Source organism: Ricinus communis, chromosome 6, assembly GCF_019578655.1.
Source record: "Ricinus communis isolate WT05 ecotype wild-type chromosome 6, ASM1957865v1, whole genome shotgun sequence".
NCBI classification, from domain to species: domain Eukaryota; kingdom Viridiplantae; phylum Streptophyta; class Magnoliopsida; order Malpighiales; family Euphorbiaceae; genus Ricinus; species Ricinus communis.
This window is the reverse complement of record NC_063261.1, coordinates 6205211-6214825: the sequence shown is the minus strand read 5'-3', so window position 1 is coordinate 6214825 and position 9615 is coordinate 6205211. Positions and strand designations below refer to the sequence as shown.

The 9615-nt window shown below is 38.7% G+C and overlaps 1 non-coding gene across 1 annotated transcript; it reads left to right on the top strand.

Moving 5' to 3' along the window:
- The first annotated feature begins 312 nt into the window (after positions 1 to 312).
- LOC112535751 lies at positions 313 to 418 on the top strand. Its single transcript, XR_003079831.2, has one exon. It is a non-coding gene; the product is annotated as a small nucleolar RNA R71 (small nucleolar RNA).
- The last annotated feature ends 9197 nt before the right edge of the window (positions 419 to 9615 follow it).

Sequence of the window (9615 nt, the reverse complement as noted above, 5' to 3'; positions counted from 1 at the left end):
CCACCACAGAATTCACATCCGGGCTGAACTGCTTGGACCGGCATCTGAAGTTGTTCTATCTTTTTGGAAAGTAGCTCTACTTGTGCCGCCAAAGCTGCTGTAGGATCTGCCTCAGCCCGATATACAACGGGCTTTGGACCTCTAGCCCATGGAGTTTGCCACTGATAAGTGTTGGTGGCCATCTCTTCTATCAAATCCTGGGCTTGCTCAGGTGTTTTGCTATTGATAGCTCCCCCTGCAGCTGCATCTACCATTTGTCTAGTGGCTGTATTCATGCCACTATAGAATGTCTGCACTTGCATCTAGAGAGGAAGACCATGGTGTGGGCAACACCTTAACAAGTCCTTGAAGCTCTCCCATGCTTCGTACATCGATTCTCCTTCACCTTGCACAAAAGAAGATATGTTATTTCACATTTGAGCAGTCTTAGCAGGAGCAAAATACTTATTCAAAAACTTTTCAGCCAAAGAAGTCCAGGTAGTGATCATTTTCGGTGGCAAGGACTGCAGCCATCTTTTCGCTCTATCCCTCAAGAAAAAAGGAAACAGCCTCAACCGTATGGCATCATCAGTTGTTCCATTAATCTTAAAGGTAACACATATTTCCAAAAAGTTGGCGATATGCTCGTTCGGATCTTCACTCGCCAATCCTCGAAATTGCATCGTATTCTGGATCATCTGGATTACATTCGGCTTTATTTCAAAATTATTGGCCACCACGGGAGGCCTGACTATCCCAGTTTGCGTCCCAGCTAGAGAGGGCCTAGCAAACTCGTACATGGTCCTTTCATCATTACCTCCATTTGCATTGTGGTTCTCCATCTCACTAGTTTCACGAACAGGAATCTCTGCTTCAATTTCCTCCTCTACTGCCTGCATACGCCTCCTTAGAAATCTAAGAGAGCGCTCGGGTTTAGATAAAGGCTCTGTAAGATTAGGATTAAAGCTCCTGGTCATAAACTACCTTAGCACAATAAAGAACAACAACACCAATAAACAGGATAAGAATAAAACTATACACAGAAAACAAATTATGAATAAAAAGAGAAATGATTAGACTAACAAATATTAAAATTTCAATTTAGTTCACAGAAAACCGTTCCCCGGCAACGGCGCTAAAAACTTGATGTTTGCTAAGTCAAGCAAGACTATGACCTAAGGCAGTGTACCTATCAGTGGAGTATAGCTAACGGCAAGTACCAAGTGTCGTATTCCCCAAAGAACGTGTGAACCTAAATCTACTCAATCTTCTTTGTTATCTAATCACAGAAAATAAATGGTATTACTAAATAATTCATAAAATAACTAATAGCTACTCTAATTGTTGTCGAACTACATATACTAGGGAATGATTAATTCAAGTAAAGGAATAACCCTTTGGGAATTCTTGTCTCTAAGGAATGGAAACTAAGGGTGGAATTGATTGATTGAATCCAATTTAGCATTATGTCTTTCTCAAGGACACTAATATCTTAACTTAGATTAATTAGGTTGAAATCTCTTCCTAACTCTAATTACCCAAATTAGCATTATGTACCATTTAACACTATTGAGAGTTGTTAATTCTCAATCTGGTAGAACGAACACCCTATCTCTAGGCGAATTCAATTCTAGGTTGCAAAGGACAATCCAAACCTAAACGTCTTTCTTAAGATCATTCAAATTTCAAAAAATCATTCAACAAGATATGAAGAATAAATCAATAAATACTTCCATTGCAAACCAATATTGACAATCAATACATTCAATTCAAAATTGAAGTACAAAAATCCCTAGATAAAGAACCCCAATAGGTTAATAAGTATAGCTAATCATGTTCATAATCACAACCAACAAGAATTCAATTACAAAAAATGAGTAAAGGTAGAGGAACCCGAATACAGCCTTGGATGAGAGTAAATAGCTCTAATTCCTCGTGCCCAATTTTTGATCGATTCTTGTTCCTCTTACTCGGATTGAAACCAATCGACAATCCTCACCAATCTTTGATCTTCGACGAGAATCCAAGTGAAACCTTGATCCAAGTATCCTTTTCTGTTAGTTTCAACTCAGAAAACCCTTAGACAGAGAAAAAGATGAGTTTTGGACGTCCTAACCCTAGCTGCCCCCCTTTTTCTCTTTTCTTTCTTTTTAAATGAATTTGACCAGCTACCATGAACATGGCTGTGTTGATGCCCGTGTTCCCAACACATTCTGGTGTTGATGCCCCTATTACTCTCTGTGGCCGTGCTCCCTAAAAATCTTTTCTCCTTTGATGTTTGTTGCATCCAACACGGCCGTGTTGGTGGTTGTGTTGGGAACACGGCCAGTGTTGAATCCAACACGGTCGTATTAACCTTTCTCATGCGCATACTTAGCTTGTTTCGGCAGCTTTGACGTCCAATTATGCTCCAATTCTTCCCTTTATCATACTTTGACTTCTTTTGGACCTAATGCACACAAACAGACACATAGGGTGAGTGTTGGGACCAATGCACATCCAAATATACATAAAATCAATCTTAAAAACCCCATTTAGATGTATGTATTTGCGCACATCAGAGTTGAGGACTTATTGGTTGTGCAGGTAAGAAAGAGTGAGAAAGTGCTGAGAATCGCAACTTTTGCATTTTCTGGAGATCAACACGGGCCTGTTCAAGACCGTGTTCCTTAACACGGCCCGTGTTCTAATTGAAGAATATCAAATTAAGATGAACACATTCACAGTAGGTCACACGGGAATTTATGCCCGACCGTGTCCCCAACACGTTCCTGTGTTCCATAAACACGGGCGTGTTCTTAGAAGTTGGTAAGTCAGCATGTTTTAATTCGCTTAACATGGCCCGATATCCAGACCGTGTTCATTAACACAGCCCCTGTTGGTGAACACGGACGTGTTCCGTACACTGCCTATATATACCACTTCATTTCGAAATGGCCAAAAATTTTGCTCTCCTTTTAGTTTTAGCAATTCTCTCCTCTCTTACTCTCTCACTTCTTATTTCTCATCTCGAAGGCTTTGGATATTGCGTTTGTCAAGTAAGTACCCTCCAACTTCATTTTCTGTTATTTTATTTTGATATTAGTTTGAATTTATATTTTCTTTGTGTTCGAATTTGTGTTTCAATTTTTTTAGTTTATTTCCTTATTTTATTACTTGATGCATGCATTTACATTCATTTTTGTGCTTAATTTTCTTTTGTTTTCTTTAATTTAGTTTATATACCTAACTTGCTCATATTTTCTGTTTTTCTTTTCTACCATTATTCATGATTGTGATTAATTCTTTATTTTTCTCTTTATTATTATTGTTGGCAGCTAAACAATAGGCTTTGTCATATATAGTGGACTCTGTTGTATCTGTTTTATATTAGCATGTTGGTTTGCCTTGTAATGGATTATGGCGAAGTTAAACTCCATGTGGATTAATTGAAAATTTCATTGGTTAGCATTGGTTGGCAGTGTTGTGGATTGAATTTTCTTTGCAGGACATTGAGCAGTTTAATTTTATCAAGTTAAATCGTTCGGTTTGTCCGTTTTATGCCGTTATGCTGCCAGAATTTCGTTGATCCTTAGTACTAAAAATTTCTTTTTCAGGTACCATGTCCACCAGACGAGGATCAGGAGTTTACAAGAGGAGACAGACCAATGGTTCCTCTTCCTCTAGATTGTCAGGCGCTGCACCGACTAGTTCAGGCCAAATTAGACCACCGCAGCGCCATCGATTCCTACTTTTCCAAGGGCAGCTGATGTGCGTAAAATACACACATCTAAATGGGGTTTTTAAGATTGATTTTATGGAAATTTGGATGTGAATTGGTCCCAACACTCACCCTATATGTATGTTTGTGTGCATTAGGTCCAAAAGAGGTCAAAGGATGATAAAGGAAAGAACTAGAGCATAATTGGACGTCAAAGCTACTGAAACGAGCTAAGTATGCCCATGCAGAAGGTTAACACGGCCGTGTTGGATTCAACACTGGCCGTGTTACTAACACGGCCACCAACACGGCTGTGTTGGATGCGTCAAACATGAAAGAAAAAGAAGCTTTTAGGTCGCACGACCACAGAGAGTAACACGGCCAGGAACACCAGCCCGTGTCCCGAACACGGACAGGAACACAGCCGTATGAGAGGCGACAGGGGGTATTAATTAAAAGAATGAAGAGAGGAAAAGGAGGAGGCGGCTAGGGTTAGAACATCAAAAACTCATCTTTTTCTTTGTCTAAGGGTTTTCTAAGTTGAAACTAAGGGAAAAGCAGACTTGGATCAAGGTTTCAATCGGATTCTCTTCAGAAAGAGAGGAGAGCGGGGGAGAGCGTCCCAAACCCTAATATTTCTCTCTTTAAGGGTTTTCTGAGCTGGAACCAAGGGAAAAGGAGACTTGGATCAAGGTTTCAAGCGGAGTCCCTTCAAAGATTGAAGAATTGGCGAGGTTCGTTGATTGGTTTTCAAATCGAGCAAGAGGAACATGAATCGATTCAATTGGAGCAAAAGGATTTGGGGCTGTTTACTCTCATCCAAGGGTGTAATCGGGTTTTTTTCTACCTCTACTCATTGTTGTAATTGAATTCTTGTGTATTTTGATAATGAACATGATTAGCTAGATTGATTTAATCCATTGGGATTTCTTTACTATGTTGGCTTAGTATTATATTATTGGATTGTTTGGATTAGTTTTGTATTCTTCTTGCTTTCAGTATTAATAAGATAATGCATTATTCACGAGACATTGTGAATTGTGTGTTTAGATTGCTTTGTGTGATTGAGAAGTCCATTTGGCACTTGGAATTTTGAATAGCAAGAACTGGTTAATAATCGCTTAGAGATAAGGATAATTAACTAGCTGGATTAAGAATTAACAAAGCTTAATAGAGGCGGATTAAAGCTTAATGCTAATTTAAGAATCAATCGTTAAGAAGAGATTCCAACTTTAGGTTATTAGATTTAGGAATTCGGTTATCTCAATAGAGAAACCGAATTTGGTTAAGAATTCGTCCATGGGTAGCATAATTAGATTCAACAATCCTTTATCTTTTGTTTGATTGCCAACTAGTTTAGGTTCCCTTTGGGTTTGCTCTCTTGCCTTAGTTATTTTAGTTATCAATTACTCTTGCATCTCCCTTAGAACTTAGATTGTAGCTATTAGTTAGTTTAGAAAGTATTCATCACTAATTTTAGGTTAATATAACAAAGAATAAAGGAGTAACTCTGGGCTTTCACTTTCCCAAGGAATACGACCTTGATACTCGCCATTAGTGCTAGACTGCATCAATAGGTACACTGCCTTAGATTGTAGCTAACACAAGTAGCACGCATCAAGTTTTTGGCGTCGTTGCCGGGGAATGTTTGAAAACTAGAGTGAAATTTGTTATTTGTTAATTTAGCCATTTTTTTATTTTATTTTATTTTATTTTTGTTTTGTTTGTATATATTTAGTTTGTTTAAGTTTATGATTCAGAGAGTGAATGATAAAGAGGTTCAATGCTAAACTCAAACTCTTTATATGACGCATTGGAAAATGGGATTAGGAACCAAGAGAGTGCTAAGAATTGGGATACCCGTGCATCTTTAGAAGCTCGAGTGGAATCGTTTTGCAGGGCTACCGATCAACTCTCCACTCCTATCCTTTCGTCTCAAGTTTTTTATGAATTTTATTGTGGTTTACATTTGAGTAATGATTGTCCATTGTATAGTGATGTTGCTCATTGTTCTTATAACTATGAACAGGTGAATTATACGGGAAGTTGGCCAAATGACTCGTATGGAAGCACCTATAATCAAGAGTGGAGCACTCATTCACCCTATGGATGGAGCTTAGATGGCCCAGAACCACCAGAATCTCAGCAACCACATCAGTAGCCTAATCTTGCACCTTCAACTCAAGATGAAGAGTTAGTGTCTGAGGAGCTGATGATGAGGTTCATTACAAGTCTTGATGATAGATTCCAACAAACAGAGAGGATACTTGAAGATCAACAAGCCTCGATTAAGAACATAGAGCATCAAGTAGGCTTAATCTTCAAGTTACTAGCTGAAGAGCAATTGGGAACTCCATCAAACGCTACTGAATCCGAGGAAGACTTGAGTGCCGTCACTTTGCGTTCAGGGGAGAATTTTTCTGGTTTATCTACTATGTTTGACAATGATGCTTTTGTGCAGGACGACTCTTTAAACATGGAGATGGAACCAGAAAAGGAAGAGGCAAATATGATCCCTCTGAAAGACTATCAACGGGAATACACAGTTGATGATGCTGAGTTGTAGTTAGAGGAATTTTTGGTTGATTTTCCACAAGTCCCTTCAATGATGGAAGACGAGCACGAGTTATCCAATGAAGAAGTCTTGGAAGAGCTCGAGTTTATTCTAGCAAGTGAACTAAGACAAGGACTAGAGGAAACCATGGACATTCCTGAAGAAATTGCCCAACCGTCAATCCTTCCGATTGGTGAAACTTCAGCTTTCAAATTGGAAGAGCCCCTAGAGCATCATGACTACGTGCAGTTATACGACGAGCGAGTCTTGCCCATCATACTAGCAGCTTGCTTGATAGTCGGGAAGAGGACATTGACGATTATCCCTCTAAGCGGATACTTGAAGCCATTTGCTTGGAAGAAGGATGGATGGTCGTCGATCACCCCCGTTTGCTTTTCACCATGAGTCCAGCTAAGAAGACTCATCACATAAAAAAGAAGCGCTTTTGGGAGGCACCCCAACTTTTATCTTTAATCTATAATATTTTAACCTTTTATTTTGAAACATTTTTTTTAGTTTTAGTTTTCATATTTTATTTAACTTTTGTTTTAGTTTCGATTTTAATTCTTTATTTTCTTATTTGCAGGCACTCCTCTACCACAGACTAGCCAACGCCCTAATACACCTGTTGATGCACCTCTTTTCACTCTGGAGCCATAGTCAGGGCAGTATTAGTTCTTTTCCCTTTTGCATTTCTTATATTTTGTACACTGAGGACAGTGTGTCCTTCAAGTGTGGGGTGGGTGATATTTATCCCATCTTAATTATTTATTTATTCTTTGTGCAATTTTTTGTAAAATTTTGAAAATTTTTCACTTTGTTTCGATGCTTTTACTGTTGACTTGCTTTTGGAAATCCTGTTTATGTCCATGTGATCGGGTAAAACCGATAGTGTTGAGTCTTGTGGAAGAATGTAAGATAATTAGTTTGAGTTTTGCACTAAGTTACTTTGGTTTATTTAATTCTGTTTTGATGATTTTTGTTTGGAACCTACTCAAAAGCACATTTGTGAGAAATTGAGCCTAAATTGTAAGCATACACTTTATATGCTTGTATTTATTTCTTGTTGAGAGTGCCAATTACTGTCTTTACTTTTAGAACTTGCTCGGTAATGCTTATGAGGGCCACAAGGAGAGTTTAACACTTTGGTATGATAGAGGCACTTAGGTTTTTCATTCTAGCCAAATAGCCTTCATTCGTTTATTGATTCTATAGATAACCCCTTCTTTCACCATTTTTTTTATCATATTCCATTACCACTTAGTTTTATTCTGCTTTGGATTATGATTTTGCACATGAGTTGTTTTTATTGGGAATTTTTGTCTTGGGAATAGCTTTGGAATCTTGTAGCAGCTTACTTCAATCCAAAAAGAAATTCACTCTATTATGTGAATGTTCTTCGCTTATGAAAAAAAAGAAAATAAAAAAAAAAGAAAAAAGAAAAAAATAAATAGAAGAATAAGAGGGAAAGGTGATGAAAAGAAAGAAAGTAAGTGAGCTAAACATTTTGACTTCCTATTTCCTACCTTGGACTACTATCCATTGTTTACCCCTTGTGATTATTGTGACTTGTGTGCAGGTCATGTATTTCATTGCAGAACACCATACGGTCAACTCTGACCAAATTTACCTACCCTTACCTAATCCCCATTACAACCTTTATAAAGACCTCTTGACATGGTTGTTGACTCTCCATAAGTGGTAGGAGTAGGATTTAAGAGCAAGCATATAGTAAGTAAGGCAGTAGTTGATGCATTGAGCGATTAAACACTACCCTTTAAACACTTTGAGTGATTTAGAGTGAATATGATGAGGAGTTGGTTCTGAATAATTTTGTTGAGACAATATTGTGTGAATTATTGGCATCTTGGTTGTGATACTTGAATTGATTTTATGGACATTTGGATGTGAATTGGTCCCAACAATCACCCTATACATATGTTTGTGTGCATTAGGTCTAAAAGAGGTCAAAGGATGATAAAGGAAAGAATTGGAGCATAATTGGACATCAAAGCTGCTGAAACGAGCTAAGTATGCCCATGCGGAATGTTAACACGACCGTGTTGGATTCAACACTGGCCGTGTTACTAACACGGCAGTGTTGGATGCGTCAAACATGAAAGAAAAAGAAGCTTTTAGGGAGCACGACCATAGAGAGTAACACGACCAGGAACACCAGCCCGTGTCCCCAACACGTACAGGAACCCGACCGTGTGGGAGGCGACAGGGGGTATTAATTAAAAGAACAAAGAGAGGAAAGGGAGGAGGCGGCTAGGGTTAGAACATCAAAAATTCATCTTTTTCTTTGTCTAAGGGTTTTCTGATTTGAAACTAAGGGAGAAGGAGACTTGGATCAAGGTTTCAATCGGATTCTCTTCAAAAAGAGGGGAGAGTGGGGGAGAACGTCCCAAACCCTAATATTTCTCTCTCTAAGGGTTTTCTGAGCTGGAACCAAGGGAAAAGGAGACTTGGATCAAGGTTTCAAGCGGATTCCCTTCACAGATTGAAAATTGGGCGAGGTTCGTTGATTGGTTTTCAAATCGAGCAAGAGGAACAAGAATCGATTCAATTGGAGCAAAAGGATTTGGGGCTGTTTACTCTCATCCAAGGGTGTAATCGGGTTTTTTCAACCTCTACTCATTGTTGTAATTGAATTCTTGTGTATTTTGATAATGAACATGATTAGCTAGATTGATTTAATCTATTGGGATTTCTTTACTATGTTGGCTTAGTATTATATTGTTGGATTGTTTGGATTAGTTTTGTATTCTTCTTGCTTTCAGTATTAATAAGATAATGACATTTATGCTAGCCCCCAAATCAGCTAATGCATCATCCACACACAAATTACCTAAAGTGCAGGGAATAGTGAAACTCCCTGGATCGTGGCCGCTTCTCCGGCAACTTGCTCAAACACCGGCCGAGCACTCCTCATTGAGAACATAGGGCGACCTCCTCCAACTTCCTTTTTCTGCTAAGTATGTCCTTTAAGAACTTAGCATACTTCGGCATCTGTTCCAATGCATCAATAAAAGGCAAGTTAATATGCAGTTGTCTAAAAATATCTAAAAACTTACTAAACTGCTCTGTCGCCTCTACTTGTTTAGTTCTAGCAGGATAAGGAATCTTAGGTTGATATTCTCTGACTGGAATTGATTTCACCTTTTGTCCCTCAGGTTCCCTAACCTTACTGCTCGCCTCAACCTGCACATTGATAGTGGCGTTATCAAAAATAGGCTTAGAAGGAGCTAAAACTAACTTACCTGAACGCAAAGTGATGGCATTCACGTGCTCCCTCGGATTAGACTCAGTGGTGCTCGAGAGCGCTCCTTGCTGCCTCTCAGACAACATCTTAAAGATTTGGCCAATCTGGGTCTCCAAG